The following is a 19,660-nucleotide window of genomic DNA, read 5'->3' as shown; positions in this document are numbered from 1 at the left end:
CATCATTTGTTTACATAATTGATGTACTATACAAATAATTTTCCAGCGACATGAAATTGTACAATGGTGTGAGCTTTCAGCTTTTGTTTCGCGTGTCTTGCCATCGATGCTCTTTCAGAAACAATAAAAAACTAACTTCCTTGCTAATGCATGTCAATTATTAGCAGATCAGAGCTAATAATTACATCACAACTGAAGACAAAGTTGTGAGAAGGTGTTAAATTAAAATTGATCCATGCTTTCATTGGCAGCAACGTCCCCCCAGCTCTGTCTAAATCAACAAGGCATGTTGGGAAAAAAAGTAGCTGTCTAGAGCATGCAACATTCCGATCATTTTGTGCAGTTCCACTAAAATAGAGCTGAGCGTCCCTGTTCCAAAGATATCAAGTGTGATTACGATAATAGAGGACTGCTGATGAAACAATAAACACACAAATAGAAGCCGGTCACCTTTGCGGTCTCTCTTAAGACTAACTAGTTGGAGAAGATTAGGCTCGGAGTTGGATGAGGAGGATAGAGCAAAACCAATCTCCCTTTGTGCAGTCGCACTGAAATGTAGAGACGTTGCCCGTGTGACATTTTAGTACAACTGCACAAAACACTCTTAAGAAAAAAGTGATTTGTGCAGTTCACCAAAAGGTCGCAATAGCAATGAGGTGAAATGGATAACCCTGTTTGCAAAAAAGAGGTAGAAAGGAAACAATTACTGGCCAATAATAGTTGATGACACATGCGACGACAAAAAAGAAGCATATTCCTTGTCCTAAGGGAAGATAACAACACGGTTGTGTTTGTCTAAAACGGTGTGAGGACGAGAATGCAATATGGAAAGTACGCCGGACGAGCTACGTTTTGGGCAAAGAACTATGGAAGATCCACATGCAGCGACGTGGGAAAACGGGCAGTGGAGCAAGGCCGGAGGGGATACCTGGAGGTCGTCGGGATGTAACTAGGTTAGCGGCAGCGGGCGGAATCTGCGAGTAGGTGGCGTAGGCCCTGCCGCGTCGGAGCTTGGTCAGAGAGAACGGCGTGTACCGCAGATCGGGACATGCTGCCTTGGCGCCGTCGAACGGAGAAATGATGCACTTCCTTCCTTTCCCACGGTGGACGGGATGCGGACGAATCAGTAACCAATGGTGAGAGAGAGAGGCCACCGCACTCCCTTTCCCCCGGCGGACAGGATGCGGCCAGATCAGTGACCAATGGTGAGAGAGAGGGAGGCCACCGCACTCCCTTTCCCCCGGCGGACGGGATGCGGCCGGATCAGTGACCAACGGTGAGAGAGAGAGAGAGAGGCCACCGGAGCCTTGTGTGAGATACTCTGAAGAGCGGACTACCTTTTCCTCCATAAAAATCGTTTTATATTCTGTGTACGTTCCATTGAGCGCTATAACTTTATTTAAAAATAACGCGGCAACGCGTCAAGTCAAACTTTGTTTTGTGCACGCGTGGTACACGACCTCCCTAGGTAAACAACCGCTACAGGCGTTCAAATTAGCACGTGGGCTGCCATTTTGTAAAGAAATGAGCTCCACCGTGTACCTGCACGGGTGTGGCTGGGCACGAAGCGTGAGTACGTGCACGATGCACCTATTCTCTTCTTGTATATGTACACCACCTACGCGGGGGTGTGTGAGAGAGATACAAACCTAGAGAGATATAATGTGTGGGTTCTTGAGAGTTTTTGGGGGGGGGTCAATCAAAAAATTTAACATATGCAATGTGTGTGAAATAGAGTCCTGGATATAACATATATATAGAGGGGGCGATCCACGAGAAGAGAGTGGAGGTATCATCGGCTTGAGGTGTCTATAGAATCGAAGAGAGGGATGATGTGTGTGTGTGTGTGCACACGCGTGATCGATAAAGAGTGCCATTGAATTTGTGTGTGCCCACATTAAAGATATAGAGTGGCTGGCCTACTGGAATATGAGATGGGACATGTGCAGTTTGTCTCTGTGGCATGGATACCTACCTGCAGCGCTCGACTATCGGTGTGTGGTGGGGGAAGAGGGAGGCCCAATTAACTATAGAGGTACAATGGCTGGTATATGTGTGGAGGAGGAGAGAGGCCTACCTCATGTATTAAGGAGATCGATCTGCCTCATGTATTAAGGGAGATCGATCGGCATCCATGCATATGTGCAGGAGATGAATAAGGTTGGGAGAGAGACAGAGCTAGAGTGTTGGATGGGGTGGTAGTGGAGTTGCTTCTAACAAATGGTGGGATAGGCTTGCTAGACAAACGGAGGGCACGCCCGCAATATCAATAAGAGAGGAGATGGCTGCTTGTTGTCTGTGCACGTGCGTGTGAGAGACGAGTCAGGAGGCATGCACGAATGATGAGGGGGACGATGTGGTTGTGGTAAGCAGACATAACTACATAGGAAGATCAATCGCCCTTTGTAAGCATAACTTGTGAGGTACGTCGATCGATGGGGGGGTAGTTAAAGTCGATCTAGGTATATGTTGGGAGATCGATCGGTATACATGCATGTGTGTGTTAGAAGCAAATGAGGCACGAGGAGAAGGATAGAGAGAGAGGGGTGCATGTAGGAGGTGGTACGAGAGGCATACTATATCGAGGGGGAGGAGTGTGCGAGTACGAGAACAATGAAAAGAGTGGTGGGAGTGAGGCATGGACGGTGACAAGAGAAGAGGGGAAGCTTGTGTTTGTGCTAGGCACACCTGGCTAGAGAGACATACCTGGCTAGAGAGGCATATCGATCGATGTGTGCCGTAAAGAAGGAGCTGGGGGGCCTACACACACCGTGGGTGAACGACCTAAAGTGAAAACACGAATTTGCGCGATGGAGCTAGAGAATGCTGAGGGAGGGTGAGAGGGATGCGGGCGTGTGCATGCACAAGAGAAAGTTAGCGCTAGCTACAAAGATAAGAGGGTTGTGTGGGTGTAAAAGATGAATAGAGATCATATATACTTCATTATAAAAAGCGAATTCGGATATTTGAAGAATTTACCATAGTATTTAAAACCGACAGATGTGTGAATATATATAACGGTGATAAACATGGTGTGGTTATGAACATGGTATACTACATTTAATATATTTTATCTCTACTCTTATAAAAACGGAGTTGTTGATGATGGTGTGCCTGCCATCCTGCATTATAGGCCGTCTGATTTATATTTGGCGGATAGCAAGGAAACTTTGATGGTTGAAGTTGGAAACAATCATGATTGTAGATTCTTATTGAAATAGAGAAACGAATTCAAATTTAGTTCGAATTGCAGCGGTAGTATAGACATTTGGAATGCACTAAAATGTTGGTATGAGTAGGTTACATGCATTATACAGCAAGCAAAAATTTCTAATCGGACATAACATGGATTAATACTCCCTCCTTCCATCTACATAGGGCGTAATGAGATTTTTAAGACCGCCTTTGACTATTGACAAGATTAATAGTACATGACATGCACAATGTGAAAATTATATCATTGAAAGAACCTTTCACAGACGAATTTAACGATGTGCTTTGTGTAAGTTGCATGTCATATATCATTGCTCTAATATTTGGTCAAAGTTAGCATCGAAAAATGCATTAGGCCCTATATAGATGGAAGGAGGGAGTAGCTTTGAATAGCATTTGTATAGTAAAACGGGGCAAGACTCTCTCTTTGTGTGGTGTGAATAGTTTTATTTTTTTCGTTTTCTTTTTGGTTGAGGGAAGTGCGAATTGATTTGGTACGTACAAGTACAATATTACGACACGTTAGGCTTGTCCCTGAAATTCAACCCGTGTCTTGTTATATCCCGAAAATTCAAATATCGTGCTCCCAAAACTGGCGTCTTCATAACCCGCGCCTTGCTATCCCGAAATTACAACACGCGCGAAAACTCCCTCCAGCTGCCAAATCCCGACACGCGAAATCCCCCTTCTAACCCTGAGCCGAAAGCGCCACTAGTTCAAATCGGTGGGGGGTACTTTTGTAACACACCCTACATTTTGGACAAGCGCGTTCCTAAGTCATGCTTCACCCCCTCCCATCACCCCCTTTTCGCCATTCAAAATCCCAGGCCGCCATAACCTCTCCGCTCCAGCCGCGAAACCCCACCTTCCTCCGTCCGCCACGTCACCGCTGCCCAGCCGGAGCCTCTTCCCCGACGACGTCGTCCACCGCAATGGCTCGACGTCCCTCGTCCACCTCCCCGGATGAGGATCCGTCGTCCATCTTACCGTCCCGCCGGTTCATCCGCCCCGTCCTCCACCTCCAAGGAGCTGCTCCGACGATCGCCTCGTCTATCGCGGCCGCTCCATCCCCACAGCACCGCCTTAACCTGCTCCACCGGAACCGCAACATCCTCACCGACTCCTCGGACGAAGCCGAGGCCTACTCGGCACCACCAAAGAGGTTGTACACTCATCACATCACACCTTCTCCTTAACTCGACCTCCCGGCGCCGACGGTGCTCCATCCCGCACCCCCATGGAGCGGCTACCTTGAAGCCGGCGCCGCGTGCGACATCTCCACGGCGGCTCTCCCCCAGTGCGAGGCCTCTTCGGCGGCAGCATCCATACCAGCCGGATCTGCTGCTGCTGCTCCGGCTCTCGCTCGATCGCTCGCTCGCCCAGCTGCTGCTACTGCTCTCCCCCTCGCTCGTGCTACTGCCCTGCTCCGATTAAGCCACACTTCAGTCGACTGAATCGACTTTTGGGTCAGTCGATTTTCAGGGGTTGGGGGGGGGGGCTCGCCGGAGTTAAGGAAGAACCACCCGCAACGGGGACGGGGGCTTGCCGGAGAGGTACCCCACTATCTATCTTAGGGTTCAGGGTGGGGGGCGGGGGCCTAGAGGGCTAGCCGGGGCGGTGGTGGCGAGTTGTTTCGGGGCGGCGAGGCGGCGCTGGGGCCGGCGGTTCGGCGAGTGGTGGCTGGCGGCTCAGGGGGGTGCAGGTTGAAGATGAACTACATGCCCTCCCTAAACTACATGTCAAGTGCCTCTCTGCTACCATTGCATTCAGTTTCGACAGTAGCATTCAGATTCCACAGTAAATTTCAGTTTTGACTGTTAAGTTTAGAGTCAACAGTTTTTACCTCATCTGTTGTAGTCAGGTGGTTTTTGGTGATGTTAGTTTTACATCCATTTTACATCATCTATTGGAAATGCTATTAGAATCCCACTTGAGATTGACGATGTTTGTCTTGTGCTGCTTCAGCCTTGACGTCTTACGGCTCACCGAAGCTGCTCCAATGACAGAACGATCCATCACAACAGAGCAGTGCCCTTGTCGCCGTCTACAGATTCCTTAGATCTTCCTCCACACCTCCGACAGCCACCTCTACCTCAACTGCTTCAGCGACCAACCCAATGATGCTGAGGTCGACACGGCTACGGCAAAGAGGTTGTACACTTGTTGCATCACTTATTACTATACATTCACGTTGATCCATTAGGGATATTTTGGTTCAACGGAAAAACATCGATCCACTGGTTGTTACCATCACTCTAAATTTCTGCATGCTCTCCTTACATAATCTCACCATATTTTTTTGTATGCATGTCAGATATTGTACACAGTCATGCTGAACATGTAGAGAAAAAGAGAAGAGTTTTGCACGACAATACAATGTCATGCAGACATCGCTCCATGGTGGGTTCAATGGCAAACCCTCCCCACCCCTCTCCAAATTGTAATCCAGAGGAAGATATCTGTTCTGAGGCGGATTCGGACGCCGCTGACCACTCCTATTTACCCCCAAGGTGTTTGCTCTACCTTGGCATGATGATGTTAGTCATATCATGCATATGTTGCCTTGCAGTGCCTACTTTTGACATCATGTATGTCATCTGCTTAGTTTAGACATGTTCTGTAATGCCACATGTTTAGTTTCTATATCATATATGGGAATTATGCAGTCTCATGTCTTTTAGCCAGCCATAATATATGTGAAATGTGCAATGCCATCCTGTTTAACCAGGCATCATATATTTGAATGATATCTTGCCCATCCTTTTCTTCATTACATTTCCATTTGTCGACAATGTTTGTACATTAAACTACTCTTCCTGTGAATTGGCCATTTGGGTGGGAGATGGAAAATCTGGAGTGAAAACAAGGCCTTCAGAGCAGACAGTGCTACCTGTCGAAGCAGATCTCTTGTTGGGTCCCGATAGCTCCTCAGAGATGGATTTAGAGACAGATGACCAGTCCTATTCCCCCACTGAGGTGTATACTCTAACTTGGCACGGTTATACTGCTCATATCATGCATACGGTGTCTTGCATTGCATAGTTTAGACATCATATACACAATATTCAACACCATGTTCTTAGTTCAGACATCATATCGAATGCCCTCTGTTTAGCATATAAATCATATATGTGAATTAAATGATGCGATCCTGATTACTTAGATAACATGTAGGTGAATTATGTCAGGCGATCCTGTTTAGTTATTCATCATATCTTTGAATTATGTTATGCTATGCTATCCAGTTTAGATAGACATCATATATGTGAAATTATGTCATGCTATCCGTTTTAGTTAAACAATACATGTCAACTATTTCATGCCCTCTTTTTTCCACACTATCTATTGCATCTGTCTCTCATACAATGTATGTACATTCAACTATGTTTCCTGTTTATCAGCCATTTGAATTGGAGCAGGTGATGCCAGTATCTAGCGGACTAAAAACACGGTCTTCAAATAAAACAGTGCTACCTCTTGGTGGAGATAGCACCCCGGTTGTACATGCACAAGAACCAGCCCCACCACACATAACCCAAACTCTCGCAGATTGTACCCCTACTACGATGGACAGAGAACCAGCTTCACCCAATCTAACCCCAACCCCAGCCGATAGTAACCCAGTTCCTGTTGACACAGCACCATCTCCACCACAGAGCTCCCAAACAAGAGCATTTAGTAAGGCAGCTCCAGTGCCCAAAGGGCCAGTACTATCATGGCGAACCCCAACTCCACCAGTTAGTACGCCTATTCCTGTGGAGGAAGCACAACCAGCTAGTCGTAGTTTAGCATCTATCGCATTTGATGTTGTTAAATCGTATGTGCATATCTTCCCATCTTGGAAATATTATACTGAAGATGAAGGAAAATGCCAGTTGCAGGTGTTTGTCCAGGAGTTATGTGTAAGTAATGTTATTCATGGCAATTACTTTGCTTTGTCCCATACATCCTACCTCCATGATGGTTATAATACATCAAAATTTCCCATTTTTCTCTATAGAGAAGGACCGATTTGGAAACTCAGGATGAGGTAACCTGTGCTAATACCTCTGCTATCTTCAAGAATGCTTGGTGGCAGTATCGGAATTACCTGAAGAAAACGTACTTCACTGGCAAAGAAACTCATCCAATTCCCTTATGTTCTCCTGAGACACATTTACTGGACGATGACTGGGAACGCCTTGTTCTGTACTGGTCCCGAACCAAGAATGTGGTAAGGTCTATGACCTCATTTTCTATTTTTTAAGTATTATATTCTTGCGTCTTACTGTACTCTGTTCATGTAGAACAAGTGCCTAAACCTGAAGAACAATTGTTCTAATTTAAGATTCCATTGCTACCATAGGACATAGATATATGTTTGTTTGATGCTTTTATTATGTACTAGTACTTGGCAACAGAAGACTTGGTAGTTTAATCCTGTCCACCTTACTAATGAACTGGTTCACCGAAATGAGTTTCATATACTAGTACATGCTAAACTTGTTATGTGTCTGCTTGCTTCTTCTTTTAGAATGCTGATAGAATATTGGGGAAGAGTGCCTTATTAAGCAACGGTAAAGGAAGTAATGCAGATAAGGTTCAGGATAGTGACACATCTTGTCTTGGTTTAGTGTTGGAGTTATTGGCCACTACCGCTTGCACAAGCTATTCAAACTCACTGTCTGAATCTGTTCGGTTTGTTGAGTCTCAACTACAAGCTGAAAGACATCGATCAGCTGTGCTGTGACAAGAAGCGGAAGGACTGCGGAAGTCCCTGGAGCATTCAGATGCATACTTTCTGGTGCAACAGCAAGCGTTGGAGGATTTTAGCGCCAAACAGGACAAAGCTAATCAGCTTGCTAAGCTTATTGCCAGCATGGTGGATACCCAGGATAACGTTTCTTGAGCTCTTCTGAAGTTGTTTCAGTTATGCTCTTGTTTTGCTGCCGCGTTTATTTGCACTAGTGGCCAATTTTGACGGCCAGTGTATATGATATGCTGCTTTGTTCCCTATATTTGCACTGGTGGCGAACTTTGATGCCCAGTGGATGTAATATGTGTAATAGCTGTGATAGCCTAGCGTTAGTTGCTTGCTTATTTATTTCCTTGTTGTCTTGTTTATTTGTTTGCTTGTAGTCATTGCAGTTCTTTTTCCGCGGTTAACTAGTGGCTACAATAACCTATTTTTTAAAACTAGGCCACAATAACCATGGGCTAACATTTACTGTAGTGACACTGGGCCTCCTACGAGCCGTAGAAACAGTGGGCCTTTTACGAGCCGTAGAAATAGTGGGCCTTTTACGAGCCGTAGAAATAGTAGGCCTTCTACGGGCCGTAGAAACAATGGGCCTTCTACGGGCCGTATCATCAATGGGCCTTATACAGGCTGTATGATCGATTGGCCAACCATGGGCCAATAATAGGCCGCATTATGGCCGTAAATGGTCTAGAGTTGGAATCATCCGTTCATGGGCTGACCGTAACGGGCCATCATTAATAGGCCGTATTTGATGACACTATGAAAACGGCCCAACGTATTAACAAACCACAAACGGGCCGACTGTAACCACGGGCTGAATTTGGCCCACAAGTAGAAAATGATAGTAACGGGCTGTAAGTAAACGAATGCTGGAAATGAGCCCAAGAATAAATGGTCTCTGAGAAGGCCGAAAGATAACATGGGCTGGAAACGGCCCAACGGAATAACGAGCCGTTAATGGGTATAAAGTGATACACTGTTCATTACGGGCCAGTTTCACCACGGGCCGTTAATGGGTGTAAAGTGATACACTGTTCATCATGGGCCAGTTTCACGATGGGCCGTTAATAGGCCAAGAGTTACATAGGGACTCATATGGGCCGAAAGACGTCATGGGCCATACATGGGCCAGAAGTGAAAACGGACTGGAATCATATTGGATGGCCCAGATGACGCTACTGGGCCTAATTCGGATAAGGCGTAACGGGCCTTGGGTTAGTGGGCTATAAATGGGCTATATGCGAACAGGCCGTTAACAGGCTTTCCATGGGCCGGCCCGCCAGCTTTTGACCAAGTCAAACGGGCCGGCCTTTTCACAGGAATGGGCCTCTGTTGGGCCGTGACACATGTCGACGTATCATAGGCACCTATCTGACCAACTGACGAACTGACAAGTGTTTCGTCCGGCCAATAAGAATTTTACACGTGGAAATTTCCCATTGGTCGGGGCTGTTAACGGGTTATCGGATCCAAAACCCGACCCGATAGCTTAACGGCGTTCCGTTACGGTGGATGCCACGTGTCGGTCACCCTTGACGAAAGCACTTTTGTGACGCGCGATTTATCGTCATGGAAATGGACACTTCCGTGATGATAATTTTGGTAATGTCATGGAACACTTCTACGACAGCACAGGTATGACTATCTTGGTTCTGTCATAAATTTGTCATGGATGTACATGCATGACAAAAAAGCGACCTACTGCGACAAACACGTATCATCACGGAAGTGTATTTTTTTGTAGTGCATGGAGGCCTTGGAACAGAGGGGAAACCCTTCTCCCATCTAGGGGGAAGGTCAAGGAAGAAGAAGAAGGAGGGGGGCTCTCTCCCCCTCTCTCCCAGTGGCGCCGGAACGCCGCCGGGGCCATCATCGTGATGGCGATCTACACCAACAACTTTGCCGCCGTCATCACCAACTCTCTCCCTCTCTATGCAGCGGCGTAACACCTCTTCTCCCCGCTGTAAGCTCTACTTAAACATGGTGCTTAATGCTATATATTATTTCCCAATGATGTATGGCTATCATATGATGTTTGAGTAGATCTGTTTTGTCCTATGGGTTGATTGATGATCGTGATTGGTTTGAGTTGCATGTTTTATTATTGGTGTTGTCCTATGGTTCTCTCCGTGTCGCGCAAGCGTTAGGCATCCCCGCTGTAGGGTGTTGCAACATGTTCATGGTTTGCTTATTGTCTATGTTGCGGGGGTGATAGCAGCCTAAACACGGATAAGTGGGTTATGGCGTATGGGAATAAAGAGGACTTGATAATTTAATGCTATGGTTGGGTTTTACCTTAATGATCTTTAGTAGTTACAAATCTTTGCTAGAGTTCCAATCATAAGTGCATATGATCCAAGGAGAGAAAGTACGTTAGCTTATGCTTCTCCCTCATATAAAATTGCAATAATGATTACCGGTCTAGTTATCAATTGCCTAGGGACAAATAACTTTCTTGTGACAAAAAGCTCTCTACTAAAACTAACATAATTGTTTCCTTATCTAAACAGCCCCTAGTTTTTATTTACGTGCTCTTTATTATCTTGAAAACCTATCCCTTTACACCTACAAAGTACTTCTAGTTTCATACTTGTTCTAGGTAAAGTGAACGTTAAGCATGCGTAGAGTTGTATCGGTGGCTGATAGAACTTGAGGGAATATTTGTTCTACCTTTAGCTCCTCGTTGGGTTCGACACTCTTACTTATCAAAAGAGGCTACAACTGATCCCCTATACTTGTGGGTTATCAACAGTCTTCACACCCAAATGTCGAAGAACTCCATTGCAGACCACGCTGCTTTGTGAACCGATTAGACAACCCACTGGAGGCAACAGAACCGAGTCTTTGTGACATGTTGATCGGGGATCATCTCCAAGTCTGCCAGATCCTGATGGTGTTGTCTTCATCCAAATTGATCAAAGAAGAAGAATGCCGCCGCAATCCGCACACCACACTCCAATACTCCTGCATACTCTGCACTACTTTGACATTGTCGCCTGAGAAGAGGCCAAGCACCAGCTACCACAACCTAACATCGTCAAAACCAAAATCCGATGAGACAAAGGGGCTACCTGCTTCCCGATGCTGTCGATTGAAGCATCACCAGAGTGGGGAAGAAGCATAGCCAACTTACTCCGACACGGTGTTGGTTCCACCACCATTGCAACACCTCCAAGAAGACTATTCCTATCCTATCTTGTAGCCGAAGCGAAGTCACAGGGTCCCCAGCCTCTCGGGCCGTCGAAGTGGTGGCCAAAGAGGTCGAGGACCCGCAGTCACACTGGCGAAGAAAGGAGGCAGCGAAAGTTGCCTTCCAATCACCTGTGCGAGGCAGTTGACAAGAGAGAAAAGTTGGAACCACAACTGGCCAATAGCAAATTTGCTTTCAGCTGATAACGAGCACAACGCGGGGGCTTAGGCCATCTAACAAGAGTGTATAGGAAGCATATACTATTGGATTTTTGCAAGAAAAATAAATTTCCAAAGAAGGAATGAATTAGTGGCATTGGTATTACCTTTAGAGAAGAAAGAAAATGAAACAAAAACTAAAAAAAACTTAAATAATGACGTTGTGTAATGAATTAGTGGCTTTGGAATTACCCTTTAGGAGGAACATGAATGGAAAAAATAAAAATAAATAATAGCAAAATTTGCAGACAATTTACAAAAAATTATGATTTTTATAATATGCTAGACTAATAATATAATAGAGGAACTTTCATGAAAAGAAAGTTTCCTAAGAAGGAATGAACTAGTGGTCTTGGTATTACCATTAAAGAAGAAATAAACTAAAATAAAAACTAATATAGAACCAAAATAATGAAGTTTTCTAAAAAATGGATTAGTGGCTTTGTTATTAGGCTTTAAGAAGAAATAAAATGAAATAAAAACTAAACTAAATCAAAATAATGAAATTATCTAAGAAAGAGTGAAAAATAATAAAACAAATAATGAGAAATTTGCACACAATTCACATAGAAATTGCATTTTTATAATATGTCAGAATAAGCATATAATAATGAATTTTTCAACAAAAATGAAATTACTTAAGAAGGAATAAATTAGCGGGATTGGTACTATGATTAAAGAGTAAATTGATGGCTTTTGTATCACCCTTTAAAAATAAAATTGGAATAAAAACTAAAATCAAAATAATAAGGTTCTCTAAGGAAGAATGGATTAGTAACATTGGTATTACCGTTTAAAAAGAAACAAAATAAAAAATAAGTTACAATGAAAAAAGGTGCATATAATATATACAAGAACTGTGATTTTTTAAAATATATAAGAATAAGTGTATAATAGTAGAATTTTCGCAAAAAAAATGTTTCCTAGGAAGGACTTAATAGTGGCATTGGTATTACAGTTAATGAAGAAATAAAATATAACAATAACTAAAACAAAATTAAAATAACAATTTTTTATAAGGAGCAATCCATTAGTGATATTGGTATTAGTGTTTAAGAAGAAATAAATTGAAGAAAAAACTTGCACACAACTTTACACTGAAAATGCACTTTTTTGTAATGTGCAAAGAATAATCATATAACAGTGTAATTTTTGCATATACTTTATAGTATTTGTGTGTTTACATTTACACTCACCCAACATCCCAAAATACTCACAATATAATAAAAACAAATAATAAATAAAAAGTAATAACAAAAGCACAAAATAAGTAAAAACAGAAAAATAGAAAAGAACATAGGAAGAGAGGGAAGGGTTGGGTCCAGGTAATGGGCCTCGGCCGTTAAGGATGACCCAAAATCTGTGGCCAGTCAAAAAAACAAGCCAAAAACAAATCATAGACGTATTCTTATTTGATCTGACAGCTAGATACCGAAAACATAGGAGGGCGACATGCTTCGGTTTCAGGGATTGGAAGCTAAACAAAGAAATTTAGCTAAGCTATCAACTTCAAAGTTCCTCCTTCTGGATTCACAGATGAATTCACAGGCCTCAAAGTCACTGTTGTACGCTATAACCAGTTTTGTGATGCTTCCAAAGCTCCCACATTCATGATGGCGAGGACATGCATGTTGGTCCCAAGTTTGTTAGTGCGCCAATCCACCAACCTTGATCTTATCTGTGGCACCCAATCCAGTTTGTTGAGAGCTAAACATACGGTATTTCAAACCTCCCTTGCGAAGACACAATCCAGAAAGATGTGATCAATCATTTCTTCCTCTTGTGCACAAAAAGGGCAACTCACCTGATGGTCCAAACCACAGCTTGCAAGACGGTCGGATGTGTAGATTTTGTTTTGCAGTGCAAGCCATGCAAAGAATCGGCACTATAACAGGGCCTTTAATTTCTACGTAAAGTTAGCCGTGAGTGAACTTCTCTACCCAAAAACTTTGTCTCATTTGCCGTCTTTGACAAGAAGTTGCCACTAGACGAGAAAATCGGCTATTTGCCACTTTCAATATCGGGCTTCGCAAAACTGCCACTCTCAACATTGGCTTCGCAAAAATGCCACCCAGTTCGTATGCACTTTGATTACCATGCCATTTTTTCTTTTTTCATTGTTTTTATTTTTATTTTCTATTTTCTGGCACCTGAAAGGACCGAAGTACCCCTGTAGCTATCTTCACGTACTTTGGCATCAGATCAGCACTTGAAGCGGATGAGTGCGTGCTGCCCGCCGTGAATACCGTGCTTGCCGCATCCTTGGTCGCCAGGACTTCTTAGGTCAATCGCTGGACGCTGCCCCCATCTCCTGGGTCATGACGCCGCTGATTGCCTCAACGCCGCGTGCCGCCAATCTCCTCGGCGTTGCGCGCCGCCGATCTCCTCGGCTTCGTGTGCTGCCCATCACCCAGTACCGCAGTGGCGACATGGAACCCAATCTTTCTGGACGGTATTACGTTTTACCTTTCCCTTGGTTTGTTCGTTTGACTCCAGTTCAACAAAGCTCCTCATGTGACGTATGGAATCTGTGGGAAGCACATTCATCATCCCTGATCTACTCCCTGTTGATAACCATTGATGTATAAATCCGAATGATGATATACCATCTTATTGAGAAGAATTTACAACAGAAGTAGCGCTCATAATGTAAGCATTAATTAAACAAAGGTAGTTTATTCATTGTTATCCTGGTGGCAGTGATAGGCTGTCAATTTACAACAGAAGCAGTGTTCATAATGTAAACTTAATTACGAAGGGAAGTAGTAAATTATGTTTGAGGAACTAGAGGATGATTACAAATAGTAGAAATCTGATCACTAACTCAGTCTTGTGTTCATGTTTTCCTAATTGTCTGGAATAGGCATGATTCGGAGGTCGCGCTTGGTAGCAGTACTAGTACTGATAATCCATATTTACTGGTTGAGGCTTCTTCAACTGTACAACCAACACCACCTATCATAGAAGTTGACTGGGATAACTTACAAATAGTAGAGACACATGATGATGAAGGTAGAATTGAACTAGTGAGTGAGGATCAACTATGTGAGATTTTGGGCTTGAAGGATGACGAGGAAGAGAAAAAGAGTAAGACTGAACCAAAGCGTCATAGAATGGTTGAGCAGGGGACCGATAATGAAGGTGCTGCCATTCCTGTTAGTGATGCAATACCAAATGAAGTAGTGATTACATATGATAAGGACCAGCCAAAAATGGACCTTGGCACTATGTATCCATCAATGAAGGAATTCAGGTTAGCTGTAAGACAATTTGCCATCAATGAAGAGTTTGATCTAGGCACGGAGAAGTCAGATAAGAAGAGATTTAGAGGGTTCTGCAAGTCAAGTGAAGATTGCCCTTGGAGAATTGTTGGCAGCCTACAGGATGACAAATGTACTATAAAGGTGAAATATGGATAAGTGTCTAACCTCCATTTATTAATTATAAATTACGTACATGCGTATGTCTGTCCTATTTTACTATCTAACATCCATTCCTTCTAAAACTGTATATGTACAGGTCACGGTCTTAGTTGATCAACATGATTGTATTTCAAGCAGCAGGGTGAAGACCATAACACCATCTCAGAACTGGGTTGCTAGCAAGGCTGTGAGTATTCTTAGAGATTCACCCAGTATGGGTGCTAAGGAATTACGGAAAAAATTGCATGAAGAACACTCTGTCACAATTTCATATGACACGGTTTGGAGGGGAAAAGAAAAAGCTCTCGCTGAGGTTTATGGTAAATGGGAAGAGAGTTTTGAGATGCTGTACAGATGGAAGGCTGAGGTACTCAAGAGGTCACCTGGAAGTTTTGTGGAGATTGAAGTACTGGAAATAGATGGTAATGTGTACTTTCATCGGTTTTTTTGTGCACTTAAACCATGCATTGATGGTTTTCTGGAAGGATGTAGGCCACATCTAAGTATAGATTCTACTGCATTGAATGGAAGGTGGAATGGCCATTTAGCCTCGGCTACAGCAGTTGATGGTCACAATTGGATGTATCCACTTGCTTTTGGGTTCATAGCATCTGAGACGGAAAACAATTGGACTTGGTTTATGAATCAGCTTAAGAAGGCAATAGGAGATCCTCCACTTCTTGCAGTGTGCACAGATGCGTGCAAAGGCTTGGAGAATGCGGTGAAGAATGTGTTCCCGAATGCTGAACAAAGGGAATGTTTTTACCATCTTATGAAGAATTTTGTGAAAAGGTTCCATGGGTTTGGAAGGATGTATCCGGCAGCAAGGGCTTATAGGGAAGAGGTGTTCACAGAACATATGGCAAAAATTATTAAAGAATCAAATGAAGTATGGAACTGGCTAAGTCAATACCATACTCTCAAGTGGATGAGGTGTGTCTTCAATCCAGATATCAAGTGTGACTACATCACTAATAACGTAGCAGAAGTTTTTAACAATTGGATCCGGGACATTAAGGACTTACCTGTTGCTGAACTAGCTGACAAGATTAGAGAGATGATCATGCTTTTGTGGAGGAAGAGGAGAAGGATTGGAGAAAGACTTCTATCTGGACGGATACTGCCGGCAATTATGGTTCAGCTGAGGGCAAATACAAGAGGTTTGGGGCATTTGAAAGTTGTGGAATCTGCCAATTGGAGTGCAGAGGTGTGGGACAATAGCAAGAATTGTGAAAGGCATATTGTGAAGCTAAATCAGCAAACATGTACTTGTCTTGAATGGCAGCACACTGGTAAGCCTTGTCAACATGTCTTGGCATTTGTGACCTCACAAAAGAGAGTAGACCTTGAGCAGTTTGTGCACGAGTACTACTCTGTGGACAGATTCAAGGCGGCTTACGGGAGAGAGATTCAGCCAATGACAGATAAATCACAGTGGCCACGAGTGGAGCTGCCATTTGCCGTGGGGGCACCACTTGCAAAAAGAAACAAAGGAAGGAACAGAAAATTGAGGATCAAAGGGTGTCTTGAAGGTGGCCACAAGAAGAAAGGCGCCAATGATGGTGTCAATGACGGCTCCAATGATGGTAGCACTGCTCCAACGAATTCTAAGGGGAAGAAAATGATTAGAGGCCCAGTGACTTGCAAGAAATGTGGTGAAAAGGGTCATAGGCAAGCTAGTTACAAGTGCCCACTGAATGGAACCAAAAAGAGGCAAGTGTTTTTTCTTTCTATATATCAAAGCTTAAATTATCACCTCATGGTAAAATATATCTTTATCTAATTTGCAGGAAGAGGAAGCCTAGAAAGAACGTTACAGAAGCTAGGCCAACTGAACCTAGCACTCCGCAAAGGCCAACTAGAGAACAAATACTACAAGACAGCCCAGGCATGGTCACTAGAAGGTAATCAACAACGACAAATATCTCTGTGTTGAATAATATAAAAATGAGAAGCAAAATATTCATCTCATTGTGATAACACATATATGTGCAGCCGCCTTGCTTTCTTGCTGGGAGAGGGTACTTCTTCACAAGGCACAACAACTACTCCAGAGAGGATGCCCACTGCAGCTCCAGCAAAGAAGTTGACTCCAAAGAGGAAGCTACAGATTGGATGAATGATCTCTATGCAATTGATGTTACAGTTATTTGAGATGTGAACTCACAAGTAGTTTTCTTCTATGTGAACTCAGTTTCTCCAATTTCCGTGAGCCGTGAGCTATATTTTTTGAGCTGTGAACTCATTTCAGTTTTATCTATGAATTGTTGTTTTATTTTGTGAGATGTGAACTCGGTTCAGATTAATCTATGATGTAGGCAAAGGCCATCAGTAAGTTAATAAACTGATACATTGCCAAGGATGGTCAAAGTCAGTGAGCTTCTGTTGTATTTCTTCTTTTCTTGTTTTTTCAACAGTGTGCACTCACTCAGTTACTCTCTGAAACATCTAGTGGATCTGTGTGGCATACTTATCTGGCTTCTTCTCTAGAACAGAGGAGCGAGGACGCACTGCTTTTCCCCTTGTACTATGAGACACTAGAAGAACTACTAGCACTAGCTAGCTTCTCCTTATGATTTGTTCGTGTGCCTCTTGATTTTCTGATCTACTAACTTCTCCCGTGCATTAATCTCTGAATCATGGTTGTAGTGTTTACATGTATCTCCTTTGCCAATATACTAAAATTTGAGGTCTACATGTTTTTGCCACTACACGCTACAATTCCATTTCCTGTCCTTGAACAAGCTACAACAAGTGCAGCAGAACGGGTTGCAGCAAGTAGCTTATAGACTGAAATTTGTGGCATTTCTTTCTTGTATTGTTGCTCAGTTGATCGAGGCCATGAAACTAAACGTGACATGCTATTCTTAATGTAATTTCCAAATTGCAATCCAAGAACAAGTAAATGCGTACATCAAACATGACTTACAGGTTGCTTGCATTCTACATTTTCAGCACCTGCACACGCGTTCGTCTCGTCCTCACGGACCATCAAAAGGGCCTCCAGTTGATGTTGCCATGGTGCTGGTGTTCAGGGACACGAAGTCGCTGGCGCACCTGTCTAGGATGCCGTGCGGCGAGCTCCGCCAGCACGCAGGCGAGGGCGAGCTGGGGTTGCTTGCGCAGGGCCTGGGCGGCGAGCTACGGCGGCTCGCGCAGGCATCAGAGAGGCGAGGACGAGCTATGCCCGCTCGTGCAGACTTGGACGAGCACCGTCGACGAGCTACGAGAGCTCGAGCAGGCATAAGCGAGGCGACGGCGAGCTCCGCCAGCGCGCGCAGGCTTGGGCTACCAACGGCGGGCTGCGGCGAGCCGCGGTTGTTGGCGCAGGCGTGGGGGAGCCAGGGCGGTGAGCTGCTGTGGCTCGCACTGGCATCAGTAAGCTACGGCGGCGGGCTATGGCGGAGACAAGGACGAGCACCTCAGAGGTCAGAGCAATCCGACCCAACCACACACGCATCAGATAAGGTTGAAACAGCCTAGGGGTATTTTGGTCCTTTCAGGTGCCAGAAAATGGGAAAAGAAAAAGAAAAGCAATGGAAAAGAGGAAATGGCATGATAATCAAAATGCACACGGGCTGGATGGCATTTTTGCGAAGCCAATGTTGAGAGTGGCAGTTTTGCGAAGCCCAATATTGAAAGTGGCAAATAGCCGATTTTCTCCCACTAGACTCCCAAGCCCAACAGATCGAATTTGTGGCATTCTGGTCGAGCTCCACTTGCAACCACAAGCCAAGGAATTCACTGAGCATTGCTGCCGTCAGTTCCTGGCCAATGTCCCTCGCCCAAACTCCATCTGATAGTGCCTATGCAACCGTTCGAGACAAGCTCCTCTACTCTGAAGCCGTTCAACCATCTATCCTCCCAGAAGAGAGTATTCATACCATTCCCAAGTGTCGTGTGGGTCACTGCCCTACATATGTGATGCGATTCTTTCCAGCACATTGATGTCAAACTCTACACGTCATCTCGAGCTGCCAGTCCTTTGCACAGCCACTTGATGTACTCGTCCGAGACCAACTTTGTGTGCCGCTAATGCGCATGCCGATGTTCCATATACAATGGGTATTTAAAGAGATACTCCAAATTAAATATTAAGGATGCTCTATTAGTTTTTTATTTGCTATTTGGTTAGTTTTTTTACAAGTTTCCATCTTGGTTTTTGTCCAGTTCTCTGTCTATTTTGTCTTTGGTCTATTGATGTTACGTTATCTTTTCTAAAAAACTTATGAACATTTTTAAACAACATGACCAATTTTCAATTTTTCAAATATTTTCAATATTCATGGATATTTTTCAAAAACCTTGACCAGTTGTAATCATTGATGAAAATTTTCTTCAATAATATAGATCTTTAAAAAAAATGAGATTTTTTCAAGACAAGAACCATCACTTTTTGAACTGTTTTTCTAAAGGAGTGACCAGTGCCATCTTTTTTCTCGAACGGGAGCACACTAGGAGCGCTTATTGGGTCGGGTAGTCCTTGGCATAATGCGAAGAATAGTGAAATCTGCGTCTGAGTGCAGAGTGAACTGCACCTGATGAACAGAAAATTCAATAGAAATAGCAAAAATCTGAATTTTTTGGCATGCAAGATGCTCAGGTGCGAGAGATGCCTGCAAAATTTCATGGTTTTTGGGCATTTGAGGAGCTCGTGGAAAAAGAAGAACTAGTCTACAATGCATTTTTTCAAAGTTTCTTTGAAAAGCCGAATCTGTTATTTTGCCCCAAACTCCTCAAATGTCCAAAAACTATGAATTTTTGCATGCACCTCGCAAAGCTGAGCATTTTGCATGCCAAAAAAATCATTTTTGGAAAAAAAATATATTAGTTTTTTTTACTAAGCCTGGGCTCTGAATCGTCCAGTCCGAAGAAT

General features: G+C 43.8%; 1 long non-coding RNA gene across 1 annotated transcript; it reads right to left on the bottom strand.

The window, feature by feature from the left end:
* Positions 1 to 13,352: 13,352 nt before the first annotated feature.
* LOC123189265 (uncharacterized) lies at positions 13,353 to 18,439 on the bottom strand. The gene is made up of 2 exons (XR_006495684.1): positions 17,714 to 18,439; positions 13,353 to 13,926 (listed from the first exon to the last, which is right to left on the bottom strand). It is a non-coding gene; the product is annotated as an uncharacterized lncRNA (long non-coding RNA).
* Positions 18,440 to 19,660: the final 1,221 nt, after the last annotated feature.

This window comes from Triticum aestivum, chromosome 2A (genome assembly GCF_018294505.1).
Source record: "Triticum aestivum cultivar Chinese Spring chromosome 2A, IWGSC CS RefSeq v2.1, whole genome shotgun sequence".
Classification (NCBI taxonomy): domain Eukaryota; kingdom Viridiplantae; phylum Streptophyta; class Magnoliopsida; order Poales; family Poaceae; genus Triticum; species Triticum aestivum.
This window is presented reverse-complemented; position numbering and strand designations above follow the sequence as displayed.